Here is a 13,542-nt window from a genome sequence, read left to right on the forward strand (position 1 = left end):
TCAGGTTATTTTTGCAGAAATGCTCAGCACATTTCATTTGAGGGCTCCTCTTTGTATACAATAAAATTCAAATTAACTGTTGTTTATGCAGTGAAATTTTGTTAAAAAAAAAAAAAAAAAAAAGTGTGTTTTTGCTTGCTGGTCTGAGCAAGGGGCAAACAGAACTCAGGACAATATAGCAGCTCATAATGCAAATATATGTATATATATATATATATGTAATGTATGATACTACCTGCCTATACTGATAACACTTTTCAATGGTATTTCAAAAATATAATTCATAGTACAATATATTAATAATGCACAAAAAATATATCCAAGCATGCTTACAAGAATAATTATACAATATTGGAGGTTATACTTTAATAAGTTGCAATTTATAAAATATAAAGTTGAATATTAGATTCATAATTCACCACCTTGACAGACTGTGCTTGGAAGGATGCATAACTTAACTTGAAATAAAAATATTCCGTTTCTTTCTCTTTGTCACTTTATTTGTTTCCTCCATGACCCTCTGTGCTCTGTGTTTCTTTCGTACATAATACCTAAAAAAGAAGAGAGACTTAACTGACAAGAAGAAATGGGAAGCCCTAAGATGTATCACATGGATGCAACATCATATGCATAATATATATCAATGCACAGTGCCCTTTGAAATAGAAAAGTCTTACGGACATCATTGATTTTTTATTAACTGCATGAGTCAAGCATACAGTCAATCTCAAACTTTGTGCTCATTTAATATGAGGTATGCTGCTGTGAGACAGCTGAGACAGCTGAGAAGTAGTAGGGAAGACCAATTTTTCAAACCAGCTCAATTCTTTTCATGTTGTTGGACAGCAGTGAATAGATTCAAGACTGGTCAATTCGACCCTCCTTTATAAAAATTACAGTTTTCTAGCAGCATGTTGGTGTTGGGTGTGTGTGTGTGTGTGTGTGTGAGTGAGTTTGAGAGAGAGAGAGAACCAGACAGACAGAATTGGCTATTTTCTGTTGTAGTTGGCATAGCTTCATTGAGAGCTCAGTGGTGGTTTTGTTTAACCCTGATATGGCTCAGTGGTGCAAACAGCTGCACGTACACCTGCATTACCTACCAGTGAAGACCGCTCTGTCATTTTGTAATTTTCAACTGATCATAGTGTTACCTTTGCCCTCTCATTTTTGTTTTTGGTCTATACATAGATTTAGGTTTCACGTAAAGATTAAAATCCTTTTAATTTAGAAATGTTTCTCAGTGGAGCTTAGAAACAAACAGTGGACTTCTTCATCTCTCGTGTGTGTGTGTGTGTGTGTATGTGTTTGTGTTTGTGAGTTTATTGCCCTGGAGGTGGACTTGGCAATATGACAACATTGTGGTTGTTAGTAGCTTCCTGCAGGTGGAGATAGCTCATATCAGCAGAAAAAAAATCCTACATGTACATTGCAAGCAATTTGGTTCATGGGTGTCTTTGTTTCCTTTGTTGTTGTTAATGTCCCCTTTCTGTGAATGGCATGGTGCCAACTGTTATTTTGAAGAAAAACAAAAAAAGACAAAGGACCATACAATATTCACATGTAACATAAGAGGTTCATTAACCTTAATTTTATACCTGGGTGTTCAATGCTTTTATGTGTTATAAGTGGTGTAGTTGACCCATCACTCTTCAGGGATGAAGCCTGTGTAAAATAGAGATATAAACTGGTTTTGTACTCTGCAGCTCCAAGATCCATACAGACCTTTGCACTAAGGAGTACAGTCATCCCAGTTGGTAGCAAATTTTTCTGCAAGGAAGCAACATCATGTGCGTTTCAAGCAACATTTCATCCAAAATGTGTCCTTGTAGTTATGTGCAGCAGCTGTGGTAAACTTGAATTCATATCAGTCACCATGTACTCTAATTATAACAATTCTTGTCTAATCATTGTTGCAGCATAATCCATTCAAACATGAATAGTTTCTCCAAAATATGGCTATATACACAGCCTCCAGTTCGTTCTATCACCCTCCACATGCACGATCCTGTCACACCTTTGTAAACAGACTAAAGCTTAGTTAAATTAGATTTGTTTATGTACTGTATATATCCTGAACAGTGGTTTATGAGTAGCAATTTTATTTTAAGAAATATTACCTTTAAAAAAAGTCAGTGGCAATCAGCAGCAATCCACTTACAAGATAAGACAGAGAGCCAATTTGCATAAACAACTACATGTTATCACACATTATCTGTATAGGTAGATACAGAGCTGCTACACTGAACATAATACATCTGGCCATTAAAAGATTGATGAAGAAGAAACAAGAAGTGAGAATGGAAACCAGGTGTCTTGTGTCTGCAATATGATGGGAGGAAATGGTTACTGCAAGTGTAGTTGCCACTTTGGTTTTGGCTTTTACTTGTATTGAGAAATTGACAAAATGCACAACACATTAACCCTTTCATGAAACCATCTCTGTGTGTATCACTGAATGAAAATGACATTTTAATCAAAACATGACACATGCTTTGTTCTTATTAGTGCCAGAAACCAAACATGTTTAATTTGGTTCGTGCTATTCTGTAATCCCAACAGGTCATTTTAATTTAATTTGCTACTGACTATGAGGGATTTGCTGAGGCATGCTATGTCTTGAACACATGCCTGCACATAATAATGTCCAGTGCACTGGGGGAATTTTACTCACCTAATATGCTTGCATTGCCACAAGCTAAGGTTGTCTAATGTAATATATTGTGTTTATTCCTAAATTGTGTAACTAAGGACTAATCCAATACAATAAGGTATGTGTTGAAGACATTGAGACAAAAAACAAAACAAAATGCTGGACCTGACTTGTGGACATTTTGTTGAACAATTTGGACTGAGAGGTAAGGTTACAAAGCAAAAGTTTCTGTATGCTGCTATGGTTACAGACCTGGTTACCAACTTTGTGCCAAGCAAACAAATTAGAACAGTGATTAAGTCTGCTTTAAACAAATTCCAACCAGTAGACAGAAAGGCTTCAAAGGAAATCACGGCAAGAAGCCTTTATAGTGCTATATCACTGCTCTGCACAGCATTTTTTGTGTAAAATTGTCTTAAATGTTTTTGAAATAATAAAATGTATTATTCTGGATGCCTTTAATGTCTAGAAATGTCATCAATAATTGTTAACTGATGTAACTTTAACCTTATATTTATTTCCTTATTCAAGACCAGTTGTGAATGGTAGCAAATGGTTATCTGGCATACATGAGAATGTTATCCATTTTAAATGTGTATCCATTTTAATGTGTGATTGACAGGTCATTGGAGTTGAGAGAATTGCAACATACAGACCTCCATGTTGTCTTGAACAATGCAAGGACTAATACAGAAAAAACCTACCTATTTCAACATAAAAATTACAAGTGACTTATTCCAAATGAAAACGAAAAGGGATATTTATATGCATTGTGCATTTCAGCCAGGACTTCATACAAAACAAACTGGGCTTGGTGAACAAGATTTAGTACACAACACAGTGGCTCCATTGTTGGCATTTTGTACAGCTCAGCACTAGGTGTTTGGGCAGACTTGTTACATTAAAGGGCAACGTTGGCATCACTGAATTAACACGTCCTGCTCCCTGGCTCAAACACACACACACACACACACACACACACACACACACACACAATGAAATAAAGACCTTTTTGCCGTTCATTGTGTTGTTCTATTGAATCGATTTAATAATAATAATAACTTTATTTATATAGCACTTTTCAAAACAACTGTTACAAAGTGCTTCACAAACAAGGACAAATAAAAGAAATCAGGAAAACAATCACATACAAAATCAGAGTCAAAAAATTAAATAACACAGAAAATAGTTAAAAGTAACTATAAAATAATGGACAAAAGTAACACATAAAAGTAACAGATAAATTCAGTAACAGATAAAATAATTAATCAAAAGCCAAATAGTAGAAGTAAGTTTTGAGAGACGATTTAAAAGAAGGCAATGAATTTTCTAGTTTAAGTTCCTCAGGTAAGGTATTCCAAGGGGTTGGGACCCTAACAGCAAAAGTCACCCTTGGTTTTCAGCCTTGACTGGGGAATAGCTAACAGGGCCTTATCAGCAGATCTCAAGCTACAGGCTGGTGAGTAATGATTTAGAAGCTCAGCCAGGTAGCTCAGTGCCATACCATTCAGGGCCTTAAAAGTCAAGAGTAAAATTTTAAGATCAGTTCGAAAACGGACAGGCAGCCAGTGAAGGAAAGCTAAAATAGGGGAGATATGATCATGCTTTCATGATTTGGTCAAAAGTATGGTGGCTGCATTTTGGGCACCCTGAAGTTGTGCAATCATGTTTTGCCTAGGACATGTAAACACTGCATTACAATAATCCAGACAAGAAGTCATAAAGCATGAATCACTCTTTGAGGATCATTAAAAGAAATAAAAGATCTAAATCTAGAGATATTTCTCAAGTGGAAAAAACACGACTGAGCTAGCCTTTTAACATGGGACTAAAGAGTGAGATGCTGATCTAAAATAACTCCAAGCTTTTAACAGTCGGTACTACATGCTGAGCTAGAGAGCCAAGTGCAGGCAGAACTTGGCCATGAGTGTGCTGAGGACCTATAATAAGGATTTCCGTTATGGAGGGGTTAAGCTGAAGAAAATTTACTGCCATCCATTCCTGAAAATTCCTGTAAAATTAGCCTAAAATGCCTTTCCCGGGCAAACCCAAAGTAAATTGAAAGCTATTCTTGAACCATTTGGAGTACATGCATGATTTTGGTCTCTTTTGGAAGGTAACACTCTGAAGGTTTTTCCCCAATAGGCAGAATCATTGTAAGTGCTACTGGCATTAAGTAATGGACGTTTGAACACACTGAAGTAGAAGGTTTTTATTTCCGCCTGAATATTTTTTTTGCAGACAGATGCCTCCAGATGACCTATAGCTGAGACTCATTAGCTGAAAAACACAAAGGGTCCACAGCATTTAGCCTTACCTAGTCAAAGTTCAAATTTGATATCAATACCACAGAAAATTAATATTTTACACATGTTAATCTAAGGATATGTCCAGGCGTTTTCCAAAAAAAGGCCATTTGGAGACTCCAAGGGACCCCTGCTTCAGAGTAACTGAAGTATAAACACATTATAGTGCTTTTTTCCCTTCTTAAAACTAATCTTTGTGCATCTAAAAGAGTCAAAACAAGTGCTATGGTGGAAAAACAGTTTATATAAATAGCAACACCCAGCAAACTGTTTAAATTTACATAATTAACTTGTGTTTTTATAGAACCTACTAAAACTGCGTATGGTCATTCTCAGAATTTCATTGGCTATACAAAATGCTAGTCATCAACTCAAACTCTTCCAATTGTCTTGGTCTTTACACGAAAGAAGAGAGGCAGGCACTTCCTTTCGATGCAGCCTCTCATTGGCTATTGTAGGCTGTGGACAGGACATGGAAGCTCCTATTGGGTCAAATGAGGTGTCAATCGAAAGGTCAGAGAACAGCCACCATTTTGATACCAAGCTATTGCTAATGTTTACCTGCTAACTCGAGTTATGATGGAGAATACATGGAAAATTAGGCACATCTGCCGGCTAATTTGAAATGATTCAACAGCAGTTTGTGGGTATTTATTGATGTAATAATGTGTTTTGGACTAAATATTTACTGGATTGGATCGACTGGACCTTTGCCAATGTAACGAGTTTTTGTCTAAGTTTTATGGATCAGTGGAATGATATGAGGCTTCATAGGTGAGTTGCTTGCATTTTGTAATTGTTTGTTGGTCAGACAAAGGCATTGATTGTACCTATTGTTGTGATTATATCTTGAAATGGTTTGCATCAATTGAATCACAAGAATCTTAGCTTTCCAAAGATATGCTGCATGAGTACCCACTTAAACATAGGAGTTGTGTAGCATAGTTTGTGTATTTAACTGTTAAGAGGTTAACTGCAGCTAGGCAATTATGCAGGGAAGATAACCTGACTGATTCAGATGGTTTGCAAGACAAGTACAGGTGAGTACCTTATGCGTAGCAATAAAATGAAATATTCTGTTTGATAATGTGGCCCAAAGGGAGTAAGTAAAGAGAAAATAAAATCGGTCCTTGAATAGAGCCCTGCAGCACCCCATACATAGACAATGCTTGTGAGGAGGTAAAGCCATCAACAGACACAACAAATTTTCTGTTAGAAAAGTATGAGGGGAACCACTGGAGGGAAATCCTGGAGATACCAACCCATGTTCTCGACCGTTCAGTAATAATGCCATGATCCACCGTATCAACTGTATCACTAAGATCAAGCAGAACCAGTACTTTGCATTCACCTGCATTCACCTCAAGATATCATTGATAACTCTAACAATGCTGCTTGCTGATTGAAATTTCTCAAATATATTGTTATTGACTATAGATAGATAGACTTCCAACAACTTATTTGAGAAAATTTTCTCTAGGATTTTCTGTCTATAGTTGTTATGGTCAGAGGGATTAGAGCCAGGTTTTTTGAGAAATGGCTGGATACTAGTGGTCTTAAAATAATTGGGAACACAACCAGAAAATAAAGAACGGTTGATGATTGAGAGCAGGCATGGGCTACAGTATCTAGAATCTCTAGTAAGAATTTGGTAGGTATTATGTCCAGAAGGCTTTATGTTGGTGTCATATGTGAAGTTGTTTCAGTTCATTCTCAAATAGTAATTTCCTTAAAAACACGTAAAGTAGCTGAGGACAACTAAGTCAGACACAGAAGTGGGTGGGTGAATCTTCATTAGAATGTCCTCAATCTTGTCTGTGAAAAAGGTTAAAAACCTTTCACAATCTGCATTTGAAGAGATAAGAACACCAGGCACCAGGAGAGCCAGTACTGATTGATCAATCAATGGTCTTAAATAAGAAACTAGGCTTGTGCTGGTTGGAGGTGATGAGCTCCAAAAAATATTTTGTTCTTGCATCTTTAACTTCACTGTTATAAGATTGTAATAAAGATTTCATAAACTCACAGTGTACCTAGAGCTTTGATTTCTTCCACTGAGCCACCAACTGACTCGCGAGGTGCCTCAGTGTGCACACCTGACCACTCGGGGGGCTCTGGTGACAGGGCTGGACCAGGGAATAGTGGCATTGCCGTGTTCGACAGGGGCTGAGCACTCAGTGGACAGACTCTTAAGACCGTGTTTCAGCCATCTAATGTTGTCTTGCAACAGTGAGTGTGCTGGCTGGCAATGCCCACATACAGCCATGATGATGTTTAGCTGTTTCAGAGGCCCACTAGCAATAGCAACCAGCCTAAAAGCAAACCTTGCTAAGCTAGCCTGGTGAGGGTGAACTCACTTAAAAACAAAATCCACAATCAAGGCTTCAGGAATGGCATTGGGCTAAAACCTTCCACTCGGTTAAAACATATAACCACAAAGATCTAAACATGTATCATAAAACTTTGGCTTAAAAGGTCAAATTATGACAGTGCTTCTGTCAAACATATACCATGATGACACGTCAGTGTATAACATTCAACTAGTCTCATTTCAGGCAGGTTTCAGCACAAAGGAATCTCTCATTTTGTTGCTTAGTGGTATTTTCAGTTGGGACTATATCTTACTCAAACATACAGTTTGTCGATTCCTCCTTCATCTTTGTTGGCGTATTGTTGCCATATAGGTATAATGTTGTCATAGTATCCTCAGCCTCTTGGGTTTGTTGTTCTGTGGCATCCTGAGGTCAATCTTGTTATATTCTGCCATTCATTTAACATGTATATTATAAAAGCATATCAACACACACACAAACACACACACACATGCTGTATATGTATATTTATACATATAAATCCTGCTTTAACACATGAAGAAACAGAAATCCAGACATTGTAGTTTCAGGACTGTGGGGTTATTTCTTGAACATGCAGCATCTCAGAAGTCTCAGAAGAAACTCAAGCTGTTTCCAACACTTTCCTGAACAAAACCCAGGCAGCAGGATATTCTGCCTTCCCAGGTGCCTCTTGTCACCTAGGAAGACAGTTTTTTTTTAACCTTTGACTGAGGCTAATGGTTTCCATCTGCTTCCAATTATTTTCTCTAATTTTTTTTGCTAAGCCAGGCTAAATACACCTTGGACCAATCTCTGTACAGCTGATAAACAAGCCTATTACCCAAAATGTGGGAATAAAACATATTTCCAAGTAAAGTGATTTGGTTGGATCGCTTTAAAGTGGGCATGGTTTAGTGAATTCAGAGCTGTAGATGACGGAAATGTAAACAAGACAAAAGAAAGTTTTTGCCAACTGAAATCCAAATACACACCTCTGCTGCTACCAGCTACAACGGACAAACTAACAGTCAAGTGCAATGATGATGAATGAGGGGTTGGTTAATTAGTTGCCCCATCTCACATTTAATGCATGAATAAATGTGTGTATAGGCCCTAGGATGACTGCAGGATTAGTCATCACAATGGTTTAATATTTTACAAGAAGAGAAAAACTTACATAAAAATACTCAAACATGATTTTTTTTTACATGCAATATGTCTGCATTATACCAATATATAACCAAACAATTAACATACAGACACAGAATTAGAACTTGGAAAATGTACTTTTTATTTCATCGTCTTTATTGGAGCTCAATGTGAACACAGGATTTTAATGCACACATGAATAGTGGTATTGTGAGGGTGCTTTACAGTATCTCATGCAATTCATAAACTTTTACTTAATTCTCAAAAATCCAAAACATTTTTGCCATGATTAAAAACATGCATTATTTCCTTTTTTAATTGCCTGGTAAAGTACAGAAACCAAGGTACTGTACCATTTATTTAAGCTTAGATTACACAAACAGATACCACATAGACACATGAGGAATGCATTTACTTTATAAGTCTCACTTGTGTGGAAGAAAAATGGAAATACACTTGATTAGTCCATCATTGAAACAGTCCCTTAAGTGTTGAGTCATTTCTGTAAAACATTCGTGAGCAATCCTCTGTCTGCCAGTATGAGACCTTTGGCCACAAGACAGCGGTCTTCCTTTCATCATTAACCTTTACCTCCATTTCAAATTACTGTATAATAGAGTAAGGTAATCTTTTGCTCTGCTTAGAGAAGACCTTATGCACTGCATTTAGTTCATAGGTTTCTACAGCCTTCTTAAGATAAAAAAGTAATTTCTAATACACAGAAAGATAAGAGCATATAGAAACACTTTCATTTTCTTCTATATGGCATTTTGAACTTAAGACAGAATCTTTACTTCATTATCTTTGAATCTAGAGACTATTATGCCTGTTGCCTGCATTTTCTCAATAGCTCTGATCTCTTTGCCTAAGAAACATACCTTTGTGCTAATTTCTGAGCACCCACCTCTGCATCCTGCTAGGTGTTAAAGCGATAATTCAATAACTTGTGTCCTGAATAAATGTGAACTATAATAAAAAATGATTCATTCACTGTCATTTAATAGAAAGTGAGAAAGAGAAAGTGAGGGGGAGACTCCTTCCCGCAGCTCTTCAGGTTTAAGACCGCGTGGTTGACAATTCTCCAGCCCCTGCAGCCATAACGGTATTCTCAGATCTGCCTCAAAGTGACTCATCAGCCCGCAGGCCCACCGACGCTCCTCTTCCCAAAGCAGGTCTGGCTGTGCCAACGTCTCTTCTGGGGATGGAGATTTCTCCTGAGCCCCGGAGGATCACAGTTATTTTACTTCAAGGATGTTTTCTTTAAGGGAAGGTAAGGTCAAGCTTTTCCCCTCTGTAGAGGCAATACACCTTATGCTTATACACCATTATACACCATTTTAAGTGATACCATGCATTCTATGCTCAACCCATAAACACACAATGCAGTCTGCTGTTTCTAGTGTTGCTAAAAAGGCAGATCATAAAATATTTGATTGTCTGCAAATAACTGATATAAATTACCAAGTAAGAGAATGTGGTTACTTGATATTATGGCAGTTCTGTTCCTATTTTCATGATGTATCTTTTGTAGATTTTAACTGCACAGTTAAACTCTGTAATAAACTACTTCCAGGGTTCTTAACCTGTATGATTGAAAGTGTATTCCTCCCTTACCAACCAGAGAGTCCAAGATCCTTTATTTCTTCAGATTTAAACAAACCACAACAGGACTATTACCGTACAGTATGCACTCACAAATTTTCATCTGTATTATATCAGAATACTCAAAATGCCACTAGAAAAGCAATTCAGTCAGTTAATCAGTCAGTCAGTAAATTATGATTATTGCCATTTCACTAATTGCATTATTAAAGAAGCAATTGATGTCTCTGCTGGTTGCCTAGCAACATCACGGTGAAGACAAGGCAACAGGAAGTCACTGCACCTGGCCAAGAAGTGGGTCCAACAAATGAATCCCCATAAAACCACAATTTATTTAGTACAGTTATTTTTACACTTCGGTTTTTAGTACAGATTAACATATAAAAAGTGTTAATTAGTGAGCTTTTGCCTGTCTGACTTTGTTGTAGCAATATCACCATGTGTTCAGATCTCAGTAATTACTTTGGTGAGTACAATGTTTTCATAACCTGATAGAAATGATGGAAGTGCAAAAATAAGATTCAACTTGTATTAAATTGTAATTATCCATTAACCCATTAAAGGAGCTGGTAGGTGGACTTTGTAGCAAGTCCTACAAATTAAACTAGAACACATATTGTTGGTCCATGCACTCCAGAACAATGTTCCTATGATGTGACACCCCTGTCAGCAGGACGATATCACTAGACTATTTATCTATAGTTAAGGTTTGGTTGAGTTTAGGTGCAAAAATGACTTGGTTGGCTTAAGGGAAAGATGGTTTAGGTTAAAGTTAATATTTGTAAAACATTGTGTTTAGGGACATGACCTGTTGGCTTGCTGGTTAAGACACATACCATAATGTTCTCCCCTTGTTTCCTATGATCTTTCAACTGTCACTATCTAATAAAAGCTTAAAATGCTCCCCAAAAATATATTTAAAAAAACATATGTTTCAGGATATATATTATATATATATTACATATATTAAGGTTGTTTACGAATGTTTATTTTTCAAAATGTCCAACTATTCATTTAAGATATTTATCATTTGCCGAATCCTATAAGACCTCTAAAACACTCAGCATTTTTAATGAGAAATGTAGCATCATATAGCTTTATATTGTGTTTCCTACTGTTTTGGTGATCCTCATGATCCATCCAGTGCCATCAACAGGTACAAATATCCATTTGAAAACTAATTTGAGTAACATTTCTGTCAACCTAACATAAAAACATAAGACATGCATATTAGAATAAACATGCTGGTGTGGTATGACTGATTGGTTGCATAGCTATATTCTGTGCCTTTTCATAATTTGCATCTGGATCCAGATCTGCAACAAAATACACAAAGTAACAGACAATATCAAATAATGAGCATTTGTCTGATTTGTTTCATGTTCAAAAAAGTTCAGTAATCCTTTCAAACATCTGCCCCAAATGCACTGAAATCTGTATTTGGAAATCATTAAAACAGTTTTTTGAGATATCATTCAAACAGATAAACAAACAGAAGACAAACTTCCCTGGCCAAGGTCAAAATAAATGCACTCATCAGATGCTTCTAAATTGTTTTCATATGACACAATGGACAGACAAGCAAGGAACAAAAGAATACAGATAAATAAATAACACTTGTACCAAGCCAGTGATATGGCAGGATGAATTACTACATATATACATTCATTTACATGCAACACCATCACATAGTCTCTATCACACTAACAATTATACAGACAAATCTAAAAATACACATCAACATATAAATACCAGCACATTCATCCAGTACATCTATAAAATTACAATTCATTACAATTTAAAATCTGAATCATGGTCAAATTAATGTCGACATGACTGGTTGCTCAATATTCATTTTTTTGCACCATAGGAAGAAGAATGAAAGTCTGTGCAAGTTTTAAGCTCAGCAGGAAGCATATTCCAATGTCTCGGCATTAAATGAAAAAGCAGATTGTGCAAACGCAGTCCGCTGCAGTGGGATGTTTAGGTCTGACTTTAGAGCAGATCGAGAGGTTCTGCTCATTTGCTTAGGGCAGAGCTAGAAAAAAGCTCTTCAATAGTGGAGGAGCAACATTGTGAATTATCTTGAATACTAATTGAACTTCTGAAAACAGAATGAGATTTTCAAAACTTAAGAGGATTTATTTGGACAATATGTTACAATGATTTAATGATTTCCTATCAGAAACTTTGTTTAAAAAGAATCTCAATTTCAGCAGAGTCTTACTGGCCTGGGACCAGCAGGATATACAATAATGAAAAGGTAAAAAAAAATCATAGCATGCAAAAATGTTTCTGATGCTTCTATTGTTAATGAGTTCCTAATATGTCATAATTTAACTATGTTAAATTTTCGGTTTCCAAGTGTTTTTTCTGGAAAGGTGGAGCACCTGCCAGACTGTGATCCACACCCACCATCTTTCTCTGATCCAACCAACTATGTATTCATTTTTTAATATTATATGACATTTCAGTGAAGTTAATAAGGAGAGAAAATCCATCATTTTGAATGCCATTCATACTGACATGTAGTTATGTGTAATATATAGTGTTCCATGCATATGGTATGTGTTGTCATTATTCAGTTGCACTGTTTTTAACCAGTGTCATTACATTGTGTTGTCATATGCAACTTTTATAATTGATTTCAGGGAAAGTGTAAAACCTGTAAGAAAACTGTGCCAACAGCTGTTTGTTTGAATAATGAACATGACCTGATAACGTTGAAAAAGACGCTACACGCTCACTTTAATTTATCAAGTGTCACCCTCAGAGTAACAGAATAATAATAATATTTCTCATTATTCACTGAAAAACACACTTTTTTAAATAAAACAACAGGGATCAAATGTGACATGTATGTACACTATGTGTGTGTTTGTTGGTGGTGGGGGATTTTAAAAGCTCCTGATTTTCAAAAAGATTTCAGTAGTTTGGGTTTAATAAAGTGTAATAATTTGATTTCCTGCCTGGCTGAAAAGGTTGGTTTTTTTTAGAACAGTAACAAGGTTTGTGCTCTTAAATCCAGATTTTTCAAAAAATTGTGTCAGGTGTGTGTGGCCAAAAACGGCAGTGCCATTCCATAAAAATGTTGTGGCACAATAACAAAAAAGTAGAGGATGCAAAAAAATCAATTTATTTAATGTGAATAAAGTGACACAGTGAAAAAAATGTGACAAAAAGTGAACATTTCAGTCAAAGGACCATCGTCAGCACAACTTACAGACCTCATGATTCTAGAGACATAAATAGAATATCAAATTCACAGAAATATGTGTTGTTTGGAAGCATTTCCAATAACATGTATGTATTATTGTTTGTCTTTGCTGGGGTTGTTGATGGACAAGAAGTGAGACCAGTCGTGCTCACAGCTCTCTATGGAAAAACAACCACAAAACAACATGGGACACATTGCTCCAGCATTTCAGTCTGGTCTGTGTTGTGTGTGCACATGTCCATGTGTGTCTCAAACCAGCCTCAATGTAAGAGAACATGATCAATG

Source organism: Thunnus thynnus, chromosome 4, assembly GCF_963924715.1.
Source record: "Thunnus thynnus chromosome 4, fThuThy2.1, whole genome shotgun sequence".
Classification (NCBI taxonomy): Eukaryota; Metazoa; Chordata; class Actinopteri; order Scombriformes; family Scombridae; genus Thunnus; species Thunnus thynnus.